Here is a 13,604-nt window from a genome sequence, read left to right as displayed (position 1 = left end):
ACTAACTGGGCAAAGACAAAATAGGGGCTTTCAGAGTTACGAATATATTCCTATTGCATGGGTGGTTTCTTGGTTGAGACTTCAAAAAAACTGAGTATAGTTGAAGCATCAGCCATGAAGGATTATGGCCCTAAAATATTTTCCTGCACCAGAAGAGATATCTTTTATTAGTAGTATTTCTTGAGGAAGTATGATTGAATGACTGATACAACCCCTGTCATTCCCAAACTAAGCTTTAGAACCATATGGCGTACAGGCAGAAATTTGCAAAAGGCTCCTGGGAAAGTATTTCAGTTTTTTGACCTGTAAGCAGCATGATAAGATTTTATTTAGACAATACAATTTTACTCTCTAGAGGCTAAATAAGAGAAAGAGTAGGCCTAATGGGGAAAGATAGAGGAAAGATAATCATAACACTACTTTATACTCATGTAATGTCTTTGATCCAAGGCTTTTCAAGGGCTTTACAAATAGCATCGGGGATCCAATTGAACAGATAACAGAAATTATGGACTATAATAAACAATTTAGATAACCAAGTAGGTTGATATGTTGGGGAGGATTGTGGGATAAAAGGATAATTTATCTTATAAGAATGCGGGCCTTTTGATATTTGCTATGATTCACATAATTCTTTCAATTAAATGCTCTTTGAAAACAAACACAGGAGTGCCTTTGAATAGAGTTCCCCATTAGAGACCTATCTTCCACTAGCAGATGTAGCATAGTTCTCTATAGCACTTGACCAATTACTTAGCTTCACCGGGGGAAGAAAGAAGCCATAGATGCTCCTGAAGCAATTAAATAAAGCAGAAATTCACAAAGCAAAAGCAGAAGTTTTCAATCCTTTGTCTCATCTTCAGATACCTTAGCCATAAGAATCAGAACCATTTTACAGGTCTGGGCTTTAAAAGAAATTACCACAAATGAAAAGCACCCGGGTTGGGGATAAATAAGAATTTTAATACAGTTGAAATATGATGCACAATACTGAGAGGATGTTTGCTTCTGCTTGGGCATGGGTGAGTCTGGAAAGCGTGGTTTATCATACAACAGTAGGGACCCTCAATCAATCAATGGTATTTATTGCATGCTTTACTGTGGGCAGAACACTGTACTAAGCTCCAGGGAGAGTACAAGGTACCAGAGTTGGTAGACACATTCCCTGTCCACAATGAATTTACATTCAAGAGGGGGAGACAGCCATAAATACAAATTATGGATTTGTATGCTGTGGGCTGAGCGAGGGGTGAATAAAGAGCACAAATCCAAGTGCGAGGGTGACACAGAAGGGAGTGGGAGAAAAGGAAATGAGGACTTAGTCGGGGGAGGCCTCTTGGAAGCACTGTGCTTTAAATAAGACTTTGAAGGTGGGGAGAGTGAATATGTGCTGAGGTGTGACAGGCTGAATATGTGGGTCGAATGAGAGAGAGAGGAGTCGAGGATAATGCCAAGGTTATGGGCTTGTGAGACAGGGAGGATGGTGGTGTTGTCTACAGTGATGGGAAAGTCATGGGGAGGACAGAGTTTGGGTGGGAATATGCAGAGTTCTGTTTTGGGAGTTCTGCTACACAAATGCTGTGGGGCAGAAGATGGGGTGAATATCAAGTGCTTAAAGAGTACAGACAGTAAGAGACTACCTCTTCCTTCTTTCCTGTGTCTCCTAGTTATCTGTGGTTTTGCTCAGACAAATTAGGGAATAATAAACTATTTGTTAAGTGCTTCCCATATGCCAAGAACCGTGCTAAATGTTGCCAATGACAGCCCTCCATCGACAATGTAGCAGGTCTCTGTAAGAGCAAAAGCTACATCCCCTCCCCACCCTCAGTCTCGAAATCCCAACAGAGTTACCCAAGAATGAGCTGAGAGGTGAAGGGGTCCCAAGAAATGCTGTTACTGGAAACAGAGGCATCGGAGTGCCGCCATTCCTCACTGGTACCCTGGCTAGTGGTTCCTTTCAATCCAGCTGGACCGGGATGTCCCCCAGTCTGAGGAATCAAGAGAGAGTGACCGACTCAGACCCCAGAGACCAAGCTCCCCACTATTCCCCCATGTTCCCCTTTTATTCCCCTCTGGTCCACCCCAAAGGCGGGCTCCTTGCCTCTGGTGTCATTGTGCAGTGGTCAAGGGTGTTCCCCAGTTTTTTTAACCAATATTTGTTAAACACTTACTATATGTCAAGCACTGTTCTAAGCGCCAGGGTAGATGCAAGTTAATCAGGTTGGATACAGTCCCCATCTCACACTGAGCTCATTCATTGGGCCAGTCACTTAACTTCTCTGTGATTCAGTTACCTCATCTGTAAAATGGAGGTTAAGACTGGGAGCCTCATGTGGGACATGGACTTTGTCCAACCTGATTACCTTGTATCCACCTTGTACAGTACTTGACACATAGTAAGCACTTAACAAATACTATTATTATTAATAATAATAATAATGATAGCAATAACAATAATAACAAATGCCATAAATGCATGCATATACACACACACACATACATATGCATACATTGGTATACATATACCAATTGGTATTGGTATATTGGTATATACTTTGTATATTGGTATATACATTGTTGTGTTTATATATGTATATATACAAGGGCTCCTCCTCAGTCTCTTTGGCTGACTCTTCTTCCATCTTTCACCCCCTAACTGTGGGTGTCCCCTAAGTTTCTGTTCTGAGTCCCTTTCTCTTTACACTCACTTGCTCATGAAGTTCATTCTCTCCCATGGCTTCAGCTACTGCCTATATGAAGATGACACCCAAATTCACCCTAGCTAACCCCGACTTCTCACCTCCTCAGCAATTTTTCATTTCCTCTTGCCTCCAGGACATCTCTACATGGATATTTATCTTCCTGCCCATCAAGCTCAGTATGTCTAAAATGAAATGAATCCTCCTTCCTAATTCCATTCCTCCATTTCACTTTCCCATCACAGTCAATAACACCACTATCCTCCCTGTTCCAGGAGCCCACAACCAATCAGTCAATCATATTTGTTAAGCACCTACTGTGTTTGAGACCACAAAGGGTTTGAGAAGAGCGTACAACCTAGGAGAATTGTCCTTCACTCTTCCCAGTTTTTCAACACTCACATTCAGTTTATCACTAAATCCTCCCACATTTCCTGAACCTGCCCCTAATCTCACCATCCAAATGACTACTGCCCTGGTCCTAGTGCTAGCCATAAGCTGGATAAGCTACTCCATTCATAGACCTTTCGATACTCAATAAATACTCTTGATTGATTGACTGTGGGCTCTGCAGCTATATAGAGAGCTCCCTCCTCCCTGTCCCCACTCCCAACATTCCTCCTCTCCCTCCTTCTCCTCCTCATCCTTCATAAAATCCACTTTTCACTTCTTGGGAAGTGCTAGGCATATTGATTGTGGTAAAAAAAAATGCATAGAGGAGGGAGAGTTGGCATTATTGCTATCAGTTATATTACTTTTCATTACTATATTGCCTTTTCTCATTAAGCAGTCATTTATATAAATACACTGTATTTCAAATAGTTCACTAGAAACGTGGCCTTCATGAGTTCAACTTTAGGTTCAAATGCTGGCAGCATTACTAGTGTAAAACCTACATTGGATAGCGCAATGTCACAGAGCTGTCAGATATGTTCAGGTTATTTTGTGTTGCTTTTTAATGGTATTTGTTAAGAACTTACTCTGTCCCAGGCACTGTACTAAGCCCTGGGGTAGATATAAGCTAATCAGGTTGGACACAGTACATGTCCCATATGGGGCTCACAGTCTTAATTGCCATTTCACAGATGAGGTAACTGAGGCCCAGAGCAGTTAGGTGACTTGCCCAAGGTCAAAAGCCGACAAGTGGCAGAGCTGTGATTAGAACCCTTGTCCAGTTCAGTTCTTAATTAACATCTAATGTGGTAGTCATTGATCAAGGTAGTTCAAAATATAGGAACTAGCTATTTTGAGAGCTTCTGGATTGGGATGTCAGGCATAGACAGAAAACTTAGATGAGATCTAAATTTTAATCTGGAGCATACCCTTGAGCTTTTGTTCAAAATGTGATGTTCATTTAAATAACTTCTAACCCACTTAGGCTGTTGATCTTACGATGCCATGCCCCACGTTATTTTCTACTTTCAAAAATTGTATAACTGAGAGAAGATGCCTGGGTATACTGAATGAAACCAGACAGCTAATGTATCAAAATGAATCAACTTAATTCACAGTGCCATGGCATTTCCCCATGCTTCTGAAATCCCACTAGTAAGTAAAATTGAGTGTTTATTTTAAATGCTACCGGTATATGCCCTATTCATTAGTGAATGATTTACCCTCTAATGAGTTAGGAATTGAAACATAACACTGGAAAGTACTGTTTGAATTTTAATCTAAACATTAGCTAGAATTAGGATGAGATGTATACCAGAGGATCTTTTGATTTATGATCTCGTTGTCTTTATGTTACCAATTCACACTACTCCAAATTCTCTTTGACCATGCCGCCTTTAAATAGTGTTAGCCTTAGGTAAACTAAGAGATCTGATAGCAAAAGTTTATTAATGCTCCAGGAAATTTACAGGATTCTGAGCAGGCTTAGAAGTTCCAAGTTCATGCAGGTGATTCTGAGCATGGCCAGAGTCTAAGGCATCTTTTCTGGAGCTATAAATCCTAGAAATTCTTGGAGTTTTCAGAGCTTGGGAAAATACAAGACAACAGAGTTGGTGGATGCATTTCCTGCCCATGACAAACTTACAGTCTGGAGGACGAGCTTGCTCTCTATCAATAAGATTGATCGATTAATTGATTGATTGTCTAGGTCCCTTTGTGAGGTTAGGAGATATAGAAATGATTGCTTACCTGATACCACAGCCTCGATCCTGTGATATCTCCTGCCTTCTCTCAAAATCCACCCACTCCACCTGTGCATCTGACCCCATCCCTTCGCACCTTATCCCTTTATCCCCTTGCCCCCTTCCTTCTTCCCGCCCTGACCGCCATCTTCAACTGTTCACTCTCCAATAGCTTCTTCCCCACTGCTTTCAAAAATACCCATGTCTCCCTTATCCTAAACAAAAAAAACGCTCCCTTGACCCCATGACTCTCTCCAGCTATGGCCCCATTTTTCTGGGAAGCAGAATGACATAGTGGATAGAGCACGGGCCTGGGAGTCAAAAGGTTGTGGGCTCTAATCCCGGCTCTGTCACGTGTTTGCTGTGTGACCTTAGGCAAGTCACTTCACTTCTCTGTGCCTCAGTTTCCTCATCTGTAAAATGGGGATTAAGACTGTGAGTCCCATGAGGGCCAGAACCTGGGTCCAACCCTATTTGCTTGTATCCACCCCAGATCTTAGTAGAGTGCCTGGCACACAGGACGTGATTAACAAATACCAGACTTATTATTATAATTATTCCTCTCCAAACTCCTTGAGCAAGTTGTCTACACCTGCTGTCTCAAGCTCCTCTCCTCCAATCTGGCTTCTGTTCCCTTCACTCCACAGAAACCACCCTCTCCAAGGTCATCCATGGTCTCCTTCTTGCCAAATCAAATGGCCTCTACCTTATCTTAATCGTCCTCGACGTCTCAGCTGTTTTTGACACTGTTGACCACCCCCTTCTCCTGGGAACATTATCCTGTCCTCTCCTGGTTCTCCTCCTATCTCTGTGGCCACTGACTCTCTGTCTCTTTTGTGGGCTCCTCCTCTGCCTCCCACTCCCTAATTTTGGGTGTCCCTCAAGGTTCAGTTCTGGGTCGCCTTCTATTCTCCAATCTATCTCCACTCCCCTGGAGAACTCATTCACTCACATTGCTTCAACTACGCCCTCTAGGTCAATGATTCCCAAATCTACATCTCCAGCCCTGATCTCTCTCCCTCTCTGCAGTTTCGCATTTCCTCTTGCCTTCAAGACATCTCTGCTTGGATGTCCTGCTGTCACCTCAAACTTAACATTTCTGAAACAGAATTCCTTATCTTTTCGCCCAAACCCTGTCTTTCCCCTGACTTTCCCATCACTGTAGATGGCACCACTATCCTTTCTGTCTCACAAGCCTATAACCTCGACATTATCCTTAACTCATCTCTCTCATTCAACCCACATATTCAATCCTTCACTAAATCCTGTCCATTGGACCTTCATAACATCGCTAAAATCCGTCCTTTCCTCTCCATCGAAACTGCTACCACATTAAATCCAAGCACCTTTCCTATGCAGCGTGGCTCAGTGGAAAGAGCACGGGCTTGGGAGTCAGAGGTCATGAGTTCGAATCCCAGCTCTGCCACTTGTCAGCTGTGTGACTGTGGGCAAGTCACTTAACTTCTCTGTGCCTCAGTTACCTCATCTGTAAAATGGGAATTAACTGTGAGCCTCACGTGGGACAACCTGATTCCCCTATATCTACCCCAGTGCTTAGAACAGTGCTTGGCACATAGTAAGCACTTAACAAATACCAACATTATTATTATTATTGTTATCCCTCCTCAATTACTGTATCTGCCTCCTTGCTGACCTCCCTTCCTCCTGTCTCTCCCTACTCCAGTCCATACTTCACTCTGCTGCCCGGATCATTTTTCTACCAAAATGTTCAATCCATGTTTCCCCACTCCTCAAGAACCTCCTGTGGTTGCCCTCTGTATCAAACAGAAACTTCTGCCCATCTGCTTTAAAGCACTCAGTCATCTTGCTCCCTCCTACCTCACCTCACTACCCTTCTATTACAACCCAGACTTCACATTTCACTCCTCTAATGCTAACCTTCTCGCCATACCTTGATCTTGTCTATCTTGCCAACAAACTCTCACCTACCTCCTGCCTCTGGCATGGAATGCCCTCCCTCTTCATACCCGAAAGACAATTACTCTCCCCCACCTTCACAGCTTTACTGAAGTCACATCTCTTTGAAGAGGCCTTCCTTGACTAAGCCTTCTTTTCCTCCTCCCTTCGGCATTGCCTAGGCTTGCTCCCTTTATTCATCCCCGATTCCAGACCCCCAGCATTTATGTACTTATTTGTAATTTATTTATATTCATGTCTGCCTCCCCCTCTAGAATGCAAGCTCATTGTGGGCAAGGAATGTGTCTGTTATATTGTTATATATATTGCACCTTCCCAAGCACTTAGCACGGTGCTCTGCACACAGTAAGTGCTCAGTAAATACTATTGTCTGACTGACTGACTGACTCAATCATTAGGGTCATTCTCAAGACAGCATGGCACATAGGAAGAATTTAAAGGGGCCACGCCTTTCTTAAATTGGAGCTTTGCCATGCAGGCATTTACTTTTTTTCTTATAATTTATGGCTCAGTTGGGCAAGAACCTATACGTTTTAGTTTCTGTCAGGATCAGGCCACCCAAGTTGGGTTGGGTTAAGACCCCCAACTCTTGCTAAAGTAGAGTTGTAAAATGGAGAGCTTAGGTGGGAAATTCCCAGACTTTAATAGATGGCTGCATTATTTGGGATTCTGGAGAGCAGACCCATTTTGGCCATCCCAGCTCTGCCACTTGTCAGCTGTGTGACTGTGGGAAAGTCACTTAACTTCTCTGTGCCTCAGTTACTTCATCTGTAAAATGGGGATTAAGACTGTGAGCCCCAGCTGGGACAATTTGATGACCTTGTATCTAACCAGTGCTTAGAACAGTGCTTGGCACATAGTAAGCACTTAACAAATACTATAATTATTATGTTTACCAGCTGTTTCCATTGCTTCCAGTAACTCCTTCTAATAAAAATAATATTTGTTAACCGCTTACTATGTGTCAAACACTGTTCTAAGCATTGGGGAAGATACAGGATAATCAGGTCAGATACAGTTCCTGCCCCACGTGGGGCTCATAATATAGATATGGGGAAGAACAGATATTTAATCCCCATTTTACAGATGAGGAGACTGAGGCACCAATAAGTGAAGTGACTTGTCCAGGTCTCACAGCAGGCAACTGTCAGAGGCAGTATTAGAACCCAGCTCCTCTGACTGGCAGGCCTGTGCTCTCTCCACTAGGCGATGCTGCCTCTCAGTTGTCAGAACCATTGAGAAGAATGCTGAGACTTCACACTTCAGATTACAATTGTCATCTTCTACTTAAGAGAGAATTGCAGTTCTGGTGGAATTATAGGAACCCAGTACTTTACTCACCAACATACAGTACTCCCTAGAGAAGAGATTAAGGTTAGACTTTAATTTGAATCAACAGATAAAATGAGAAAAATCATTTGATGGTAATATAAATTATTTACAAATGTATATAATTAGTTAGAAGAAGGTGCACAGAAGAAACATACAGTACATACAAGAATGACTTTAGTAAAACACAGTCGTCTTGGATTTATCCTGATACATAACCTGAAGGAATTAAGTTAGAGAAAACTCTCTAACCAAAATAAAGACCTGCAAATGAATAAATCTGACCATTGCCGGCAAACGGAAATTCAGACTTATCTCAGTGGACTCACCGTTGGACGTTGTATTAACTCTGTTAAATCCCTAAGGTTGGATTTTTTTTTTATCTCTCCTTCAGTGGATCGTAGTGCTCTAGCGACCTGAAAGAAGCAATGTAGATTTTCCAAGTGATTAATGCAAGGGGATGGTATTTGGGGGTTGGGGGTGGGGGAGGTGGGGAGAGCTCGAATTTGAATAACCTCAAATGGGTGGGGCATCCTAGGACAACCTGAAAAGGCAGGAAAAAGAGAAATAGGGGGAGGGGTTGGAACAGACAGACAGAGGGTGGGAGGACAGGACAGAAAGATAGAGGTAAGTGGGAGGCAGTGTGGTCTAGTGGAAGGAGCATGGGATTGGAAATCAGGAGACCTTGGTTCTAATCCCAGCTCTTCCAACTGCCCGGTGGATGACTTTGGGCAAGTCAGTTAACCTCATTGTATCCCAGTTTCCTCATATATAAAATTCTTCTTCTTATTATGGTATTTGGTAAGTACTTACTATGTGCCAAGCACTGTTGGGGTAAATAAAAGTTCAGACACAGTGCCTGTCCAGCGTGGGGCCACCAGTCTAAGTAGGAGGGAGAACAGCTATTGAATCCCCATTTGACAGGTGAGGAAAGTGAGGGCCAGAGAAGTTAAGTGTCTTGCCCAAGGTCACAGAGCAAGTATTCGGCAGAGCCAGGATTAGAACCTAGGTCCTCTGACTCCCAGACCTGTGCTTTTTCCACTAGGCCATACTGCTTGAGATTAAAGTACCTCTTCTCCTTCCTTCCTCAACAGGGAGGCCCATCTGTGTCCATCCTGATTATCTTGTATCTACACCCAGTGTTTAGCATGGTGCTTGGATAATAATAATAATGATAATAATTGTGGCGTGGTAAACATTTAATAAATACTATTATTATTGTTAATATTATTATTAGTAGTAGTGATAGTAAGTGCCGTGGGACAGACCAGGGAAACAGAGCTTGAGAAAAGTATGAGAGTGAAGCAGCATGGCTTTGTGAATAGAGCACGGGCCTAGGAGTCAAAAGGACCTGGGTTCTAATTCCACACCCGCCATATGTCTGCTGAGTGACCTTAGGCAAATCACTTTAGACTGTCACTTTAGTCACCCATTTAGACTGTGAGCCCGTCACTGGGCAGGGATTGTCTCTATCTGTTGCCGGATTGTACATTCCAAGCGCTTAGTACTGTGCTCTGCACATAGTAGGCACTCAATAAATACTATTAAATGAATGAACTTCACTTCTCTGTGCCTCAGTGACCTCATCTGTAAAATGGGGATTAAGACGGTGAGCCCCATGTGGGACAACCTGATCACTTTGTATCCCTCCAGTGCTTAGAACAGTGCTTTGCACATAGTAAGCGCTTAACAAATACCAGCATTATTATTATTATTATTCTCTAGGCCTTAGTTATCTCATCTGTATAATGGGGATTAAGAGTGTGAGCCCCATGTGGGACAGGGACTGTGTCCAACCTGATTAACTTGTATCCACCCCAGGGCTTAGAACAGTGCTTGGCACATAATCAGCGCTTAACAAGTACCATTCTTTTTAATTAACAGCAGTTCTCTCCCAAGCTCTTAGTACATTGATTGATTGATACACACCCCAGCTACCATCACTGCTTTCTCTGCCATCAGAACCACTGCTGTTCATGGATATTGTTCTAGCTGTCCGGGTTGCAGCAATTAGTTTCTTGACCATTCCTCAGGCCACAGTGGTTCTGGCTGCACTGACCCAGGTGGTAATTACAGCTCCTCTTGTCACCACCACTGCCCAGGCTATTTCCTAGGGGTTTCCAGTGCAGTCAGAAATACATCACGCTGGCCACGCAGGAAACCTCCAGGAACCGTCTGAGAGGATTTCAGGTGGCCAATGACAGCAGCAGCTGCCAACAGGGAGGAGGGAGAGGAGGAAGGACAGGAAGAGAAAGTGAAGTAAGCAACAGACCCAGGGTGTAATTTTTTTTAATGGTATTTGTTAAGCGCTTACTATGTGCCAAACACTGTACTAAGCACTGGGGTAGATACAAACTTCTTCTCCTCCCTCATCGACACCCATGCCCGTCACCCCCGCCAATTGTTCCGGACCTTTAACTCTCTCCTTAGGCCCCCTGTTCCTCCTCCTCCCCCATCTCTCACCCCCAATGATCTGGCCACCTACTTCATCACAAAAATCAACACAATCAGGTCTGAGCTCCCCAAAGTCACCCCTCCTCCTCTCCCCTCCCCCCACCAACCCTCCCCTACTTTTCCATCCTTCCCTGCAGTATCCTCAGAGGATATCTCCTCCCTCCTCGCAAGTGCCACCCCCTCCACCTGTGCCTCGGACCCCATTCCCGCTCACCTTATAAAAAACATCGCCCCTGCCCGCCTCCCTTCCTTAACTTCTATTTTTAACCACTCAATCTCCAATGACTCCTTTCCCTCTGCCTTCAAACATGCCCACGTCTCCCCCATCCTAAAAAAACCCGCTCTCGACCCCACTTCCCCTTCCAGTTATCGCCCTATCTCCCTACTACCCTTCCTTTCCCAAATCCTGGAACGAGTCGTCTACAATTGCTGCTTAGAATTCCTTAACTCCCATTCTCTCCTGGACCCCCTCCAATTTGGCTTCCGTCCCCTCCACTCTACCGAGACTTGCTCTCTCTAAGGTCACCCATGACCTCCTTCTTGCCAAATCCAATGGCTTCTACTCCATTCTAATCCTCCTTGACCTCTCTGCTGCCTTTGAAACTGTCGACCATCCCCTCCTCCTCCACACCTTATCCCACCTTGGCTTCACAGACTCCGTCCTCTCCTGGTTCTCCTCTTATCTTTCTGGCCGGATATTCTCCGTCTCCTTCGCAGGCGCCTCCTCCCCCTCCCATCCTTTAACTGTTGGAGTTCCTCAAGGGTCAGTTCTTGGCCCTCTTCTGTTCTCCATTTACACTCACTCCCTTGGTGAACTCATTCACTCTCACGGCTTTGACTACCATCTCTACGCAGATGACACGCAGATCTACATCTCCGCCCCTGTCCTCTCCCCCTCCCTTCAGGCTCGCATCTCCTCCTGCCTCCAGGATGTCTCCACCTGGATGTCGGCCCGCTACCTAAAACTCAACATGAGCAAGACTGAGCTCCTCATCTTCCCTCCCAAGCCCGGTCCTCTCCCAGACTTCCCTATCACCGTGGATGGCACGACCATCCTTCCCGTCTCTCGGGCCCACAATCTCGGTGTCATCTTTGACTTGTCTCTCTCGTTCACCCCACACATCCTATCCGTTACCGAGACCTGCTGGTTTCACCTTTACAATATCGCCAAGATCCGCCCTTTCCTCTCCACCCAAACGTCTACCTTACTGCTACAGGCTCTTGTTATATCCCGGCTAGACTACTGTGTCAGCCTTCTCTCTGATCTCCCTTCCTCCTGTCTCTCCCTGCTCCCAGTTGCCCGGCTCATCTTCCTGCAGAAACGCTCTGGGCATGTCACTCCCCTTCTTAAAAACCTCCAGTGGTTGCCTATCAACCTCCGCACGAAACAAAAACTTCTCACTCCAGGCTTCAAGGTTCTCCATCACCTTGCCCCTTCCTACCTCTCCTCCCTTCTCTCTTTCTACTGCCCACCCCGCACGCTCCGCTCCTCTGCCGCCCACCTCCTCACCGTCCCTCGGTCTCGCCTATCCCGTCGTCGACCCCTGGGCCACATCCTCCCACGGTCCTGGAATGCCCTCCCTCCTCACCTCCGACAATCTAATTCTCTTCCCCTCTTCAAATCCCTACTTAAAACTCACCTCCTCCAAGAAGCCTTCCCAGACTGAGCTCCCCCCTTTTTCCCTCTGCTCCCTCTACCCCCCCTTCAACTCTCCACAGTTAAACCCTCTTCTCCCCCCTTCCCTCTCCTCCTCCCCTTCTCCCATCCCACCCCCTCAGCACTGTACTCTCCGCTGACTGTATATATCTTTACCACCCTATTTATTTTGTTTATTTTGTTTAATGAGATGTACATCACACTGATTCTATTTAGTTGCCATTGTTTTTATGAGATGTTCTTCCCCTCAATTCTATTTATTGCCATTGTTCTTATCTGCCTGTCTCCCCCGATTAGACTGTAAGCCAGTCAAATGGCAGGGACTGTCTCTATCTGTTGCCGACTTGTTCATTCCAAGCGCTTAGTACAGTGCTCTGCACATAGTAAGCACTCAATAAATACTATTGAATGAATACAAGTGTTATCAGGTTAGACACAGTTCCACGTGGGGTGAGGAGATCGCCTTAGTCTCTCAAAAAGGTGGCTGCCACAGTGCTCTTCTCCAAAACAGAAGTGAGGCAGAAGTGATCCATTAGTGAGATGTGAGTTGGGGGTCTTGCCCTCTCAGAGTCGCACCTGGAGAGTTTCCAGTACTCTACCAGCCTTGACTACAGGAGGGAGAGTCAAGCAGAGGCATAACTATTCCATTCCTAGCTTGGGAAGTGGTTAGCAAGTGGAAGGCCGTTTGCTACAAGTCAAAACTCACCTGTGCAGGGCAGCAGTGGCATGGGAGAGAGTCCGGGGCGGAGACTCAAGTTTACTGGGCAGAAGGAGGCAATGGTAAAGAAAACTCTATGGATACATTGCCAGAACGATTGCAGCTGGAGGTAGGGGTTCTGGGAGAGATGTGCTCATGGTGTCGCTATGGGTTGTCTGTTTGACCTCATGCATTGAGTCTCGATGGGAGTAAGTACAACTGACCTTTGACACAGCCTCTCTTGCATCCAGGAGCAGGCTTTAGGCTCATTTTGGACATTTGTCTGGAAACTGCTTGATTTTCTCAAGCTCACTTTTATGTTGCTTGCTCAAGGGTTGGGCCGTGGAAAAATCTTTTTGTTTTAGTCCCAGTGGAAAAGTGGAAAACCTTATTTATTTGATTGACTTTATTATTGTCTTTATTTCTTGCATTTGCAATGGTCCCATATATACACTTCAAGCCCCACCTGAAAACCGATGGCATTTTCCCAAGTGACACTGGGTAAGGCAACTAAGTTTTCTGGTATTTCATAGTAAGACTAGAATCAAAAAGCTAGGGTTCCCCAAGAGGTCACCTGGCAGGCTTAAGCCCAAACTACTTAAAAATCTGCGTGTTGATCTTATCTTTAAATGTCTCTGAGGAGAAGTGATTCCAGAACACTGCATGATAGCCTGGTCTCCTGTTGAACCCAAGGT

The 13,604-nt window shown here is 44.9% G+C and overlaps 1 non-coding gene across 1 annotated transcript; it reads left to right on the top strand.

Moving 5' to 3' along the window:
• The first annotated feature begins 12,770 nt into the window (after nt 1-12,770).
• LOC114807185 lies at nt 12,771-12,908 on the top strand. The gene has a single exon (XR_003755238.1). It is a non-coding gene; the product is annotated as a small nucleolar RNA SNORA7 (small nucleolar RNA).
• The last annotated feature ends 696 nt before the right edge of the window (nt 12,909-13,604 follow it).

Source organism: Ornithorhynchus anatinus, chromosome X1 (assembly GCF_004115215.2).
Source record: "Ornithorhynchus anatinus isolate Pmale09 chromosome X1, mOrnAna1.pri.v4, whole genome shotgun sequence".
NCBI classification, from domain to species: domain Eukaryota; kingdom Metazoa; phylum Chordata; class Mammalia; order Monotremata; family Ornithorhynchidae; genus Ornithorhynchus; species Ornithorhynchus anatinus.
Note: the sequence above shows the minus strand (reverse complement) of the source record. Positions and strands in the feature narration are given on the sequence as shown.